Below are 13000 nucleotides of genomic sequence, written 5' to 3' on the forward strand. Positions count from 1 at the left end.
GGAGGGTATAAGATTTGATTAACTACAGAGGTCTGTTAAATATGCATGTTTAACTTCTAGGGTAACCACTAAAAGAAAAGAAACTTCCAAACTATTGGAATTAAAATGAAATTACCAAAAAAACATTAGTCCCCCCCCCCAAAAAAAACCAGCAAGAAAGAAGGGACAAGGAATATAGAATAAGTGGGACAAATAGAAAGTACAGAATGTATACTGGTAGACTTAAACCCGAGTAAGTCAGTAATCATATTAAATATAAATGTATTAAATGTCTCAGGTAAACAATTAAAAATTGAGAAACCAGGGGATTGATCTTGCTTAAGTGAGGACAGAAAAAGGTTGAAATTAAGAAAATAGAAAGATACACAATGCAAATATTAATCAAAAGAAATATAGCTATGTTAATATCAGTTAAAATAGCTTTAGAGCAAAAAACCTTATTAATGATAAAAAGATCATTTTTAATGATAAAGCATTAATTTACCAGGAAACATAACAATTATAAAATCCTATTCACCAATAATGTCACCTCAAAATGTATAAATGAAAAATTTATAATACAAGGATAAATAAATCCAAAATATGGCAACAGATTGTAACATAATTCTTTTAGTAATTTGTAGAAGCAGAAAAATGATTTCTAACCATATACAAAATTTTAACAAGTTAACAATCCTGACCTAATAGATGTATACATGCTCTATCTGACAAATGCAGAATACATACTATTTTCAAGACTACATAGAATGTTTTTATAAATTGACCAAAATAGGTCCATAGTGTATGACCAATGTATTTCAAAGGTTTGCACTCATTCAGAGCATATTCCCTGACCACAATGAAATAAAGCTAAAAATATAACTAGAACATATCTATATTTTGGAAGTCATAAACACTTTACATAACTCATGAGTCAAAGAAGAAATTATAACAGAACTTAGAAAACATTTTACACTAAAAATTAACAAACTATGACATATCAAACTTGAGATGCAGCTAAAGAAAGACTCAAAGGAAAATTTATCTTTTCAGTGTGCATAATAGAAAAGAAGGGAAGTTAAAAAATTAAAGAGCTAAGCATTCAAACAGCAAAATGAATGCAATGAAATTTTTAAAGGAGACAATAAAAATTAAAAAAAAAAAGAAAACAAACATAAAATAGAAACGTTCTTTGTCAAATTAAGAAAACTAACAAATTCTTAGCAAGATTCGTAAAGTAAAAGAGAGAGAATTTACAAAAGAGAGAAATCTCTCATTTGCAGCAACACGAATGTACCTTGAGGACATTATGCTAAGTGAAATAAGTCAGACAGAGAAAGACAAAAACGTATGATCTCATTTATATGTGTAATCTAAAAAAAAAAACTGAATCCTTAGATGCAGAGAACAGACTGGTGATTGTGGGGGCTGGGGGGGGCATGGGAGAAATGGGAAAGAGGGTCAAAACGTACAAACTTCCAGTTCTAAAATAAATGTGTCATGGAGGTATAATGTACAGCTTGGTGACTGTAGTTAGTAATATTGTATTACATATTTGAAAGTTGTTAAGAGAGTAGATCTTAAAAGTTCTCATCACAAGGAAAAAAATTGTAACTGTGTGGTAGGGTGTGGTGATGGATGTTGACTAGAATTATTGTGGTGATCATTTCACAATCTATATAAATATTGAATTATTATGTAGTACACCTAAACTAATATGTCACTTATATCTCAGTTAAGAAAGAGAGAGAAGGTACAAATAATCAATGATAGAAATATAAAGAAATATTACTACAGATGTTGCAGATATTAAAATATAGTATTATTATAAACAATTTTAGGGCAAAAACTTTAAAAATTTATATGAAATAGACAAATTTATAGAGAAATGCAATTTATCAAAACTGACAAGGAGAAATAAAAACTTTGAATCAGGTGAAAATCATATAACAAATTGAAATCAGGTAGCAAAGAACTTCCCACACAGAATACAAGCCCAGCTTATTCCAAATGCAAATTCTATATATTTTTTAAAGAAAAAGGAGAAAAGGGAGGAAGGGAAGAGAAAGGAGGAAGATGAGAGGAAGGAGAGAGAGAGTATAAATATTGGAAAGGAAGAAATAAACTTATCATTATATGAAGCTAATGCATATATTTACTTAAAATCTAAATGAAATCTACTGAAATTGATAAAGGAATTTAGCAGGGTTGCCACATTTTAAAAAGTCAATATATAAGAGTGAGCTATATTTCTACATATTAACAAGAAAATTCTAGAAATGACATTTTAAAAAATATTCCATTTACAATAGGATCAGCGTTGTTAGTTGCAAACAATGGAACTGACTCCAGCGATTGGGTAGCTCATGTTGATGCTAAGCTTCTAGGAACAATGGTTTAAAATCATGCAGCAGAACTGCCCTGAAAAGGAGAGGAATTCAACCACTCCTGCCCTGACTGATGCCTTCTCTGCTCTGGAACTCAACCTTGTGACTGCCCTTCAAAGCTGAATAATTCTGTCAGAGTCCTCACCAGTGAAGGCTTTCCCACAGGGGGCCACCTTCCTCAAGTTACTCACTTCTAAATTGAAATCTCATGTGGGTGAACCTGGTTGGTGGAACATAGGTCACGTAAATCTGTCCCAGGTGCAAAGGACACTGTGGAACAGAACTTTCTGGGTTCACTTACTTTAAAAATATGAAGTATCTTGAAAAAAATCTAATAAAATGTGTTCAAGAACTTACAAAGAAATTTATTGGGCTTCCCTGGTGGTGCAGTGGTTAAGAATCTTCCTGCCAATGCAGGGACACGGGTTCAAGCCCTGGTCCGAGAAGATCCCACATGCCGCAGAGCAGCTAAGCCCGTGTGCCACAACTACTGAGCCTGCGCTCTAGGGCCCACGAGCCACAGCTACTGAGCCCACGCACCACAACTACTGAAGCCTGCATACATAGAGCCCATGCTCTGCAACAAGAGAAGCCACCGCAATGAGAAGCCTGTCAACACAACTAGAGAAAGCCCACGTGCAGCAGCGAAGACACAACGCAGCCAAAAATAAATAAATAAATAAATAAATAAATAAATAAAAAGAACTTACAGAGAAATTTACAAATGTTACTGAAATAAATTAAAACAGGCCTAGATAAATTGAGTAGTATACTATGATCATAGAATCAAAGACTCAATATTGTTAAAATGTAAATTTTTCCCCAAATTTATGTACAGATTTTTATAATTCCAATCAAAATCCTAACTTTTCTGTGGATTCAACAAGATGATTCTAAGATTTTTTTATAGAAATTGCAAGAATGGGGTAGAGAATTTTGTCTACAAGAAATCAAGTCTCATTTTAAAGTTACAGTAATTAAGAAAATGTGGCTTAGTTCAGGGATAGATAAATAGATCAATGAAACAAAGTAAAGAGCCCTGGAATAAATCGATTAATATATAGGCCGAGACACATGACAGAAGTGGCACTGCAGATTAACAGAGCAAGGTCAGTCTTTATGTAACAGGGAAGAACAAATCTGACTCCATATTAGATTTTTTCCCTGTACTTTAACCTTTGCATTCTATTGCTTTTGCTACCAGTTAATCACTAAAGTGATGTTGCCTACAGTTTAAAATATACATAATGGCCTATCCCCTGGAACCCTGCCTCCCGTGCCTGAGTTGAAGCTAAAATACCTTTGTTTAGCTCAAAGGAAACATCCTGACCAGGGCCCCCTGTGAATGGCTGCAGGAAAGAAGAAATTAACACATCTCTTCAGGAGTCTGGCTGAAAGCAGGAAATATTTGCAACAACTTATCAGCTTTTTTACTTTACTTCCACACCCCCCTCTTTGCTCTGTAAAAGAAACCAGCATCCAAACCTAAGCAAGATGATTCTTTGCGACATTAGTCTACCATCTTCTTTGTCTGCTGGATTTCTGAAAAAAGTCGCTATTCCTTGCCCCAATAACTTGTTTCTTGGTTGATTAGGCTGTTGTGTGGTGAGCAGTATGAGCTTGGACTCAGTAATTTTACCAGAAGTGGTGCTGAGACAAGTGGATATGGATATGGATACAAATGGAATTGCATTCCTACCTTATACCATACACAAAGTAAATTCCATGTGGAAGGCCAGATTATAAAGGATAGAGGATGATTTTTTCAAAAGGTAAAAGGTTAAAAAAAAAAAGAAGAAAAAGAGTAGTAACAGAGGAAAAGTTTGATATGTTGGACCACACCAAAAAAATTATAAAGAGAATAAAAAGGCAAGGCACAGAGAGGGAAAAGGTATTCATATCACATAAAACCAACAAAATACTAGAATCCAGAATACATGGCAAACTCCTACAAGTCAATAAAATAGAGATTAACCCAGTAGAAAAATAGACAAAATTCTTGAACGTCTACTTCACAAAAGAAGAGATCCAAATGCACAATAAGCATATGAAATAGTGCTCAACATACCAGTCATCAGGGAAATGCAAATTAAGGAGATAACATTGCTTGTCCTCCTGATTGGCAAAATTTAAAACATCTTGCACTACCCAACGGTGGCCAGGAGAGGGAGTCTTAATCGGCACCATCACTCTGAAAGAAAATTGGGTGTGTTAGTAAGTTTGAAGATGCCCCACTCCTAGGAATATTCTCTAGCAAAACATGTGCACCAGGATACATGGCTGTTCATGGCATAAAAGAACACACACTGTATGATTCCTTTATACCAAATTCAAAAACAGGCAAAACTGACTGATGTTATTTAGGTCATAAAGTGATAAAGAAAAACAAGGAAATGATTATGACCCAATTCAGGGCAGTGATTAACTCTTTGGGTGGAGAGGTTTGTGATGGGGAAGGGGTACAAGGGGGCTTCTGGGGTGTTGACAATATTCTCTTTCTTGACTACAGTGGTAGATATGTTGGTATTTGCTTTATAATTATCACTAAATCATCCTTACATACTATACTTTATGCACTATTTGCATGTGTTACATTTCACAATGAGAAAAGAAGCAGTGTTTTATTTTATTATTTGTTTGCTTTTAATTATTTTGTATTGGTTTATAACATTATAAAGTTTCATGCATATAATATGACATTCTGACTTCTGTATACTCTACAGCCTGCTCACCACCAAAAGTTTAATTTCCATCCATCACAATTCTGTTCGTCCCCTTTACCCATTTTGTTCTCCCCCCACTCCCTTCCCCTCTGGTTACCACTACTCTGTTCTCTGTATCTATGTGTTTTTGTTTGGTTTGTTCATATATTTTTTTGTTTTTATTTATATTCCAAATATGAATGAAACCATATGGTATTTTTTTAAAATAAGACCTTTGTTTTACTTGCCTAATCCCCTGATAGTGCTCCTTTTTCATTGCGCTCCTGTGATCACAAGAGTGCAAATATTCCCTGACTTTCTCTTTCTCATTTGCTCAGAATCCAACACTTGGATTCTCTAAATACTTCCTTCAACAAAATTATTTTCTCTATGAAATATCATAGTAACATCGTTTCTTTTAATACTTGCGAAGTCTGATTTAAGTTTAAGCTTATCCTTGAATTCCACGTACAGTAGGTGCTTAAATTTGTCAAATGAATGCATATCCCATCCATAAAATCCTTTTCAGTATAAAGAGTCTATCTCTTTTTTTCTCCTAGGAAATATCCCTTGATTTTAATTAAGTTGCACTGGAAGCCTCTGTGGGGACTTGTAAACTTGTTGAAAGTACTAGAAACCAGAGTTGATTTAATTCCATTTTTTGTAAAGAGGAAGAAAGTGGATTTTGCAAGTCTCTGACAGGTAAGGATGAGGTCAATTCAAAGCAAGATTCTGGGAAGGGTTGATTGTGAGCATATAGATTTGATTTTAGCACTCTTAATAAAACAGGATGTGAACATTTTCTTGTAGAACTAAATAGTAGACAAAGCTTTTTTCCTGCTAGTAACCAGCGTGAATTTTTTTTTCAATTTCGATTAAGAATTATGTAGTGTACTGTCTCAAATTTTACTGTAAGCTCCTAGGAAACAGCTTTAGGCTCTACATATCAACTATGAAAACCTTTACAGTCTGCACAATTGCATTCTATTTTCTGCCCTTGGTCAGTCTTCCTATTCTGATTTAGAGCTCCTTGGTCCTGCTTTATCTTGCTTATTTGTGCTTTACCACTACAATGTATGTTTTCTGTATAACACACTTTCAAATCCTTAGTAAAACAAGATAAAGGCAGCAGGAAGAAAGAGGAGGTGAGAAAGGAGACCAGGGAATGTAAACCTGGTAGAGAAAACCATGACCGTAGGTTCCAGCATGGTTTCTTTGAGCAACAAGTCATGGTGGACAAATCTAATTTCCTTCTTTAATAATAAAGAATTAGATTGGACAAATAGATAAGGAAGGTAGGGAGCATAGGTACCTCTGTTTGGGCCAGGCCTTACCTGAAGTGCCATGATACCCTTCTGGTCGGCATGGAGAAATCTATAACAGAAAAGCACCAGGGAAATTTAGAACATTTGCCCTTAAGTCAAGAAGGTGACACAGAGGGAGTTTCTGAGTGGCAAGGCTTGTGCTTGGACCCAGGCCCTGGCCACAGGCTCAGTATCTTCACCAGTGACTTGGGTAAAGACCTAAGCAGCATCCTCATCAAAGTTGCTAACACAGTAGATCGCAATCGGGACCATGCATGCAACGCAGTATATCAAAACCGAACGAGGCACGGAGTAGGAGTGAAAAGATGCTGGTTTCAAATTCTACCTCTGCCCACCTATTAGGGTGTCATCTTGGGTAAGTCACTGATGAGCCTTTCTTTCATAACCTTTAAAATGGGAATGTTAATAATATTCACCTTGAGGCTTGTTATGAAAATTAAAGGCAATATATACAGCACCTGGCATAGAGTAGCTACTCAATAAATGTTGAATATATTTGATTGCATAATTAGGATCAGAAAAGATTCGGCAGGCTGGAGAGATGAATCAAATCTAATGAAATAACATGAGATGGTTTTATTTTATAATTCAGATTTGGTTAAAAACAAATAAGCAAGCGAATACATCAAAACAGCTTGCAAAAGTTCAGGAAGAGAAAGTTGTGGGCGTGGCTCTCTCTACAAAACTTTCTGCCCTGGACTCTGACCGGGTCGCTTTGTGCAAACCTTTTAGCCAAAGCAGATCTTGTAAAGAAACTGGGAGCTTTTAGTCAAAAAGCAAAATCCCCATATGTCAGTTGTGTGATCTGGCACCACTCTGACAACAAAAGCTGGTGGTTATTCTGCCCTAGGAGTCTGCATGGCAACCTTCCAATGATGGAGACCATAGATCCCACCCCAGTCATTTACAGCCCCCAGGGCAGCACATGGAAAGCATTTGCTAAACTGCATCTCCCTCACTCTGCTTTTCCTAAATCCATCTCATCACTGCTTTGAGCACATCCCAGGAAAGCTCTGGCCCTCCTTAGAATTCAGAGGTAGAACTTATTCTTGGTGAGGACCAGAGATATATTGGATTAATATTTTATCTAGACAGATTCATGACAGCTTCCAATTCATAGAGAATAAAAATAATCTCTTGAACTTCTTTATGCCTGAAGAGACCAGGAGGCTTAACTGTTTCGCACAAATCCCCTTCACCAGGTCTGAGGAGAAATGTAAAGTTGGCCTTTATTTTTTGGCCCCATTTATTCAACAGAATTTGGTGTGTAGCCACCATGTGTCAGGCACCACATTAGAAACATAAAAATTGTCGACCGAAATAATCAATGCCAATTTATGATAGGAATAGAAAAGAGTTTTATTTGAGCCAAACTGAGGAATATAGCCTGGGAGACACAGATTCAAGAAGCACTTGAGGGCTTCCCTGGTGGCGCAGTGGTTGAGAATCTGCCTGCCAATGCAGGGGACACGGGTTCGAGCCCTGGTCTGGGAAGATCCCACATGCCGCGGAGCAACTAGGCCCGTGAGCCACAACTACTGAGCCTGCGCGTCTGGAGCCTGTGCTCCGCAACAAGAGAGGCCACGATAGTGAGAGGCCCGCGCACCGCGATGAAGAGTGGCCCCCGCTTGCCGCAACTAGAGAAAGCCCTCGCACAGAAACGAAGACCCAACACAGCCAAAAATAATAAATAAATAATAAATAAATTAAAAAAAAAAAAAGAAGCACTTGAATTGTGTTCCGCCAGACTACAAAATGGGGGAGTCTTATAAAGGTAAAACCCACAAAATTATCAATACCTAAGTTGTTTGTCAAGAATTATAATTGGAGGGGCAAGAAGTAAGGGTGTTTGTTAAGCAAGGATTGATTGGGGTCTGAAATGGTCACATAGTTACAAGGGGAGACCTTGAGACCATAAGGTTGCAGTTGGCATCTGCTAACAGATACCGTTTTGAGAACGGCTGGTGGCATCCTTGAATCTGATACAGTTCAGAAAGTTCAAGTTCTCAGTGATACAGGAACGTGTCTGAAACCATGTCCACAATGGCCTCTCAACTCTATATTAAATGAACCACAGTTACTCGAGTTTTATTTTTTAAATGCATTCTTTTCTTTAATGGGTAAAGCAGATGTATAATGCAGGCTTAATAGGCCATAAACAGGCTGTTCTGGTTGGCCTACAGTTCAAGTTAAATCATGTGTAAGCCAGAATGACTTTCCCATAACTCAATATGTGAAAATTTTTTTCAGTCAAAAAGAATAATACTGTCTCGTGTTGGTCCCTTAACTGGCCATGGCCAATCATGCCAGTGGTCACAGACACCCCGTGGAAAAGCAGTAAGCTCGTCCCTCAATTCTGGCTCAACTCCTCCAAGCTCATATACCCTCCACCCACTGTGACAGTCAGTTCTCTGAAATCCCCAACCTGCTTGCTTGTTTAACGCCTCATCTATTCTCATTTGACTTAAACACTAGACTCAGACTCTTACCTTGGCTCTGGCCCAGAGTCCACCCCAGGCTGCATCCAGTGACAGCTTCCACATCCCACACCCTGTGCCACAGGCAAGTCGAGCCCAGGCCTGGGTCGCTGCAAGTTCGCCGGCAGCCTCCCCTGCTCCTTCACCACCCAGGAAGGGAGAAACAGCAAACCTCAGCGGATCTGTCAACTCACAAGGCCCTCCGGACCTGCCTGCCCATCCCACGGCCAACACAGCTTGAAGGCTTCCTCACAGACCCGCCTGGGCCCCCAAGTGCAGACCAGGTGGGCTCTCGGTATTCTCCTTGGGAAATAATCCATGCAAATGCACAGATATTTAATACTGGTATTCACAGGGCTCCCAGGACCTGGAAGGGATAGCCAACCTGTTGGATCTCTGCTTGCCTTTGGTTGTTGCCTCACAGATGACAAGCCTGCACCTGCTTCAAAGCCAGCCGAGCCTCTGCTCTTGACATCCCACAGCTGAGCTGCACAGCTGACTAATGGTCCACACAGCTGGGCCCCCGGCTTCCAGGTGACTTCTGCCATGAGCAAGTCTCAGCAGCATATGCTCATGCTAGAATCAAGGATCCTTTCATAGGAACTCAAACTGTGGCTGCACTTCACAGGCAGGAACTCTTCTTTTCTGCCATTAACCTATCTCATCAAAAATGAGAGTGTTATTCCCCAGGCTTGAAGGAGCTGGAATGTTTCTATGAAGAGAAATTGCACGGTGTAGCCAGAAGAACTCTGGACTAAGGAGAGAAAACTAAAATTTATTAAGCACCTACTATTTTCCAATACTTTAATCTTCATCACAATTCAATTTGCTAAATATTTTAATCTCCAGTCTACTGATAAGGAAACTTTGAGACTCAGGAAACTTCGAGACTTTGGAAAACGTGCCCAGTACCATGTGGTTGGTAAGTGGCAAGGTCAGGATTTGCACCCAGGTCTACCTGGAAAGCTCATCTACCTGCTCCACCCCCAGCCTCCTTCAAGCTAGGAGCACTGGGGGGCCATCTTGGATGGTGGCTATCACACACCACATGGACCAGCCTCTTTCACTCACTTGCTGAGCCCACTGTCTCCTCTCTCAAAGGGGAATGCCCGACCTCACAGTACTTGTGATAATCAAATGTGAAGGCATTTTAACAACTCTGAAGCCCTGAGGCCTGAACTACACCCTTGAGGTAAGAGCTGTTGACACCAGGGAATCTGCATGTGCCCTCAGTGGCTGGGACCTTGGGCCACAATTTAGAATGGAAAGGCAAGTTCCCCCAGGGTAGGCAAAGTGAGGGACACAGTCAGAAGATTCAGGTGCCCCACTTCACTCGCCCTTGGACGTATCTCTACATGCAGACTGGAAAGCTGTGACTTAGTGTCCGTCTTGTCTCAGCTCCTGGGCTAAAAACCTGGGTGATACCTAGTGCGATCCAGGTATAAGTATGAGTCTTAGGGAAAATGTGGGGTTTCTTCTTTCTGAGTAAGGGGGGGAAAGAGGGTCCTGTAATCACTGAGAGAGAGGAGTAGCAGCAGTGAAAGCTAGTGGTACTAACAAGGCCAATGGGCAAGACCAAGAGGAGCCTCCTGCCTTCATGAGCGGGGATTACGGTCATTCAAGAGAGGCAACGCCAGGATGAGGGCCTTCCAGGAGCAGCTACAGAGAGTGTGAGAGTAGGGGAAACCAAGGAATCCTCATAGGGACTCTCAGAAGGGGACCTTTGCCTCAGGCGTCTGGGGCAAAGGCACAGAATGGATTATAGAGTCACCTTTGTATTGGACTGTCCAAATTAACCACAGAAAAGAAATTCAACTCCTTACGGTTGGTTAGGATACATCTGTATGTTAAGTTGTCGGGGAAACAGTGGATCTTTCCAACCTGACCAAGATTCACATCATCTCTACAATTCACGCCCTCTACGTGAAAGAGGTTAAGCTGATTTTTCTTGTGAGGGTACCAGCCAATTTGCATATAAGTATATGACACCAAAATGAAACAGTATCTCCATCATTTTAAATCAGTGATAACCTTTTCTCCCCCTTATATTCATGGAAGAAAATTAAAAGATGCAGACAAGTGAAAAGAAGGAAAAAATACCCATTCTCCTGTGACACAGAGATGGCCCCTTGGGGAAATCTCTTGAGGGATTACCCTTCCACATGTATTTTTACACAAATATTTTCTAAAATAAGGTCATGCTATCCCTGCTGATTTATGTGCCTTTTATTCACTCAACAACAGGTTTTAAAAATATCAATAACTATTCATCTTCAACATCATTTTTGATGATGGCATAGTATTCCACAGCATTGATGTAACATGATGATTCTTCTACTGGTTGAATATGTAGATAGTTGACAATTGAATTTTTAAATTTCGGGTGGCACATTTACTTATTTATTTATTTTTAAACATCTTTATTGGAGTATAATTGCTTTACAATGTTGTGTTGGTTTCTGCTTTATAACAAAGTGAATCAGCTATACATATACATATATTCCCATATCCCCTCCCTTTTGTGTCTCCCTCCCACCCTCCCTATCCCACCACTCTAGGTGGTCACAAAGCACCAAGCTGATCTCCCTGTGTTATGCAGCTGCTTCCCACTAGCTATCTATTTTACATTCGGTAGTGTATATATGTCAATACTACTCTCTCACTTTGTCCCAGCTTACCCTTCCCCTTCCCTGTGTCCTCAAGTCTATTCTCTATGTATGCGTCTTTATTCCCGTCCTACCCCTAGGTTCATCAGAACCATGTTTTTTTTTAGATTCCATACATGTGTGTTAGTATATGGTATTTGTTTTTCTCTTTCTGACTTACTTCACTCTGTATGACAGACTCTAGGTTCATCCACCTCACTACAAATAGCTCAACTTCGTTTCTTTTTATGGTTGAGTAATATTCCATTGTATATATGTGCCACATCTTCTTTATCCATTCATCTGTCGTTGGGCACTTAGGTTGCTTCCATGTCCTGGCTATTGTAAACAGTGCTGCAGTGAACATTGTGGTACATGTCTCTTTTTGAATTATGGTTTTCTCAGGGTATATGCCCAGTAGTGGGATTGTTGGGTCGTATGGTAGTTCTATTTTTAGGTTTTTAAGGAACCTCCATACTGTTCTCCATAGTGGCTGTATCAATTTACATTCCCACCAACAGTGTAAGAGGGTTCCCTTTTCTCCACACCCTCTCCAGCATTTATTGTTTCTAGATTTTTTGATGATGGCCATTCTGACCGGTGTGAGGTGATACCTCATTGTAGTTTTGATGTGTATTTCTCTAATGATTAGTGACTTTGAGCATCCTTTCATGTGTTTGTTGGCAATCTGTATATCTTCTTTAGAGAAATGTCTATTTAGGTCTTCTGCCCATTTTTGGATTGGGTTGTTTTATTGATATTGAGCTGGATGAGCTGCTTATATATTTTGGAGCTTAATCCTTTGTCAGTTGCTTCATTTGCAAATAGTTTCTCCCATTGTGAGGGTTGTCTTTTCTTCTCATTTATGGTTTCCATTGTTGTGCAAAAGCTTTTAAGTTTCATTATGTCCCATTTGTTTATTTTTGTTTTTATTTCCATTTCTCTAGGAAGTAGGTCAAAAAGGATCTTGCTGTGATTTACGGCATAGAGTATTCTGCCTATGTTTTCCTCTAAGAGTTTTATAGTGTCTGGCCTTACATGTAGGTATTTAATCCATTTTAAGTTTATTTTTGTGTATGGTGTTAGGGAGTGTTCTAATTTCATTCTTTTACATGTAGCTCTCAGTTTTCCCAGCACCACTTATTGAAGAGACTGTCTTTTCTCCATTGTATATTCTTACCTCCTTTATCAAAGATAAGGTGACCATATGTGTGTGGGTTTATCTCTGGGCTTTCTAACCTGTTCCATTGATCTATATTTCTGTTTTTGTGCCAGTACCATACTGTCTTGATTACTGTAGCTTTGTAGTATAGTCTGAAGTCAGGGAACCTGATTCCTCCAGCTCCGTTTTTCTTTCTCAACATTGCTTTGGCTATTCGGGGTCTTTTGTGTTTCCATACAAATTGTGAAATTTTTTGTTCTAGTTCTGTGAAAAATGCCATTGGTAGTTTGATAGGGATTGCTTTGAATCTGTAGATTGCTTTG

This window comes from Eubalaena glacialis, chromosome 10, assembly GCF_028564815.1.
Source record: "Eubalaena glacialis isolate mEubGla1 chromosome 10, mEubGla1.1.hap2.+ XY, whole genome shotgun sequence".
Classification (NCBI taxonomy): domain Eukaryota; kingdom Metazoa; phylum Chordata; class Mammalia; order Artiodactyla; family Balaenidae; genus Eubalaena; species Eubalaena glacialis.